The sequence below is a fragment of the Limulus polyphemus genome, unplaced genomic scaffold (assembly GCF_000517525.1).
Source record: "Limulus polyphemus unplaced genomic scaffold, Limulus_polyphemus-2.1.2 Scaffold2978, whole genome shotgun sequence".
Lineage (NCBI taxonomy): Eukaryota > Metazoa > Arthropoda > Merostomata > Xiphosura > Limulidae > Limulus > Limulus polyphemus.
This window is the reverse complement of record NW_013668588.1, coordinates 103,611-106,470: the sequence shown is the minus strand read 5'-3', so window position 1 is coordinate 106,470 and position 2,860 is coordinate 103,611. Positions and strand designations below refer to the sequence as shown.

The window sequence follows — 2,860 nt, the reverse complement described above, 5'->3', positions numbered from 1 at the left end:
GAGCCTCCTCCACAGGCATTGCCCTATCTATGATGAACAGGAAACATACCAAGCAGACTTCCTTTCTTGGCTAGCAACTTGGTTACTTGGATCTACCAGATTGGAATGCATCATGAGGCTAATTGTGATGGAGAAATCACTGAAGGTGTAACAATCTTTGGCATGACTTTGAGCAGCTCAGGAAGGTTAATAATCGAGCTGCCAAAAAATCTCCTTCAACATGCCATCTTCGGATAGATATTATCCTGAAAATGGGGACTGGAAAGAGATAGCTCACATTCATTGGTATGCGAGGTGGATGTGCATGAGCTTCATCAAGCTTAATAAGGAGAACATAATACAACCTACATTCAAGTTATTAATATCAAAGTCTTCCATTATTCAATTTCAAAAATCTAAGTATGGAACAAGCACAAAGATAAAACATTTGCTTGCTTCTAAGTCAAATGGAAGAAAATAATGAGGTAAGCACTGGTCCACCTATCTTGTGATAAGTCAAGAGTTCAGGCTTTGGCATAAAGTGGTGATTGTTGAAACGTACATTCGAACAGCACATTAACATTTTTTCAAAACTGTTAGTGAACAGATAAATGTATAAGTTTAACACATACTATATAAAATAAAGTTCTTTCTATTGCAGCAACTTAGGAGGGCTTCTATGCTGCTCTATACAAAAGCTTTCCACTTACATGTTTGCAAACTTGTATTACTTGAGTGTTGTTCTTCCTAGAGGTTAAGCGCCTAGTTCTTAAGTATTGTGAGAGCACTCTGAATTGTACAGCTGAGAACTACAAAAAAAAACAATTGCACACTTTAGGTTAACAGTCTACACTGTAGGTAGTGTGACTGTATATGAAATATGGTATCATCTAGTCTGTTGCCTGGATTTTCAGCAACTTCACAAGTTGCTGACTCCTCCCTTGACCCTTGAAGGCATGGCAGTGACAAGTCTTCCAGGTTCCTATGTTTCTAAACTTTCTCAAAATATTGTTTGTTGTTAAGCACAATTCTACACAATGGACTATCTGTGCTATGTCCACCATAAGTATCAAAACCCTATTTTTAGCATTATAAATCTTCAGAATTACCATTGAGCCACTGAAGAGCTTCTCAAAAGTGAAAATACTATATTTTAACTTTGCCAATTATCTACATTGTACTCTGTAACCACTGAAAATGGTTTTCTCAAGCTGACTCTGGATGAGACAGTTACAACAACAATAAATTTTTCTCAGTATTCTACAGCTATAACTATGCTTCAATAGTAATTTCCCATTCAAAATTATATTCCCACAGAAACAGGTGCATTAATTGACAAGCACATTTTGAATCATGTGATTTTACGAATAATTATTATACACAGGTATGCAAATGTATAAATGCATACAACATATACAAACAGATTGTGGTTAGTATAAAATAAAACACATCAAGAGATTAATTGCAATGTTTTACATTTTCATTGCTGGGTTTTAATTTTGCCCAATTTAATTTCGCATGCTTAGTGATGCGAGTCAGCACCATAATGTTACATATTTGTTTGCTTTAGTGGTTCACATTATTATAAATTTTAGTGCATTTGTCATTCGGGACCTCAAAACAAAAGACGGAAGATTTTTGAAACATCATCCTCTACATTCATGTTTTTTACAACAGGCAGTTGCTGTCCATTCCACAAAGTTTCAACAACGAAAAGTCATTCCCACCCATTTACTAGGCAACTTGCAAAGGAAACAAAAAAAAAAATTACAATACTGAAATTTTTAAGATATGAAACAAGTCATATGTTGCATTTTTTTTTCATACAATAATATTATATACACAGATTAACATTATTTCTGCATATTTAATTATTGAGGCTCACTTGGCATTTGTGCACTTAATGATGCTAATCAGTACAAACTCAAATTAATTTTAGTGAAGTAAATCTCAAACACTATCAAATTACAACAATAATATGAGCAAGTGTCATTGTGACATAAAAGTGCCATCATTTTTTCCCTTACTTTTTTCTTCTACTACACAAATGACATAGCCATAGAAGTTGTGAGGTTTGCATTTCTAAGATATGCTGTGTAAAACAATGCATTGTGTAGGTATAATAGTGATTAGTAACCTTTAATTTAAAACCACTAAATGTATTTGCATTTATACTACAAAAGACTGTCCTATGCACATGCCACTTAATTAGCTTGATATACATACAGGGTGTCCATAAATTATCTGACACATTTTGAAACTTAATAATTTCAAAAATATTATAGATAGAACACTCTGGTTTTATTTAACTTTATGAACAACTCATAAAGTTTTTCTCCTTTCTGTTGCAGATCCATTTTAGAAGCATTGCTAGAAAAGAGAAAGTGAAAAAAAGAAATGGCAACACCCCAGGACAAGCTGCAGTGTATGGCTGAGTTTATTGAATCCAAGTCAATCATGTCCATGCAACAAAATTACCAACACATTTATGAAAAAGACCCACCAACCAAGAATAGCATAAAAGCTTGATTTTAAAAATCCCTAGCAACTGTCAGTGCATTACAACAGAAGGGAGATGGGTGTTAAAGTGTATCTGATGCAACAGTTGATTGTGGGCAAGAGGCATTTCTTAGAAGTCCAAAGAAATCTATTTGTCATGCTTCCCTTGAACTTAACTTGCCAAAAAGCACAGTGAACAAAATTTTACACAAAGGACTTCATTTGCATGCCTTCAAAGTGCAAGTACTGCAGGCCCTTGAACTAGATGATGGATGAGGTTTTGCAGATAGATCAGAATAATGAATACCTTGCAAAAGTTTATTTTCAGATGATGCTATATTCCATGTTTACAGTCATGCCAATCAGCATAATGTCCATACTT

General features: G+C 34.2%; 1 protein-coding gene across 4 annotated transcripts in view; it reads right to left on the bottom strand.

Annotated features, from left to right (window-relative positions):
- LOC106468356 (coiled-coil domain-containing protein 148-like) overlaps positions 1-2,860 on the bottom strand; it is a 123,043-nt gene that overhangs the window by 40,164 nt on the left and 80,019 nt on the right. The window lies entirely within an intron of this gene.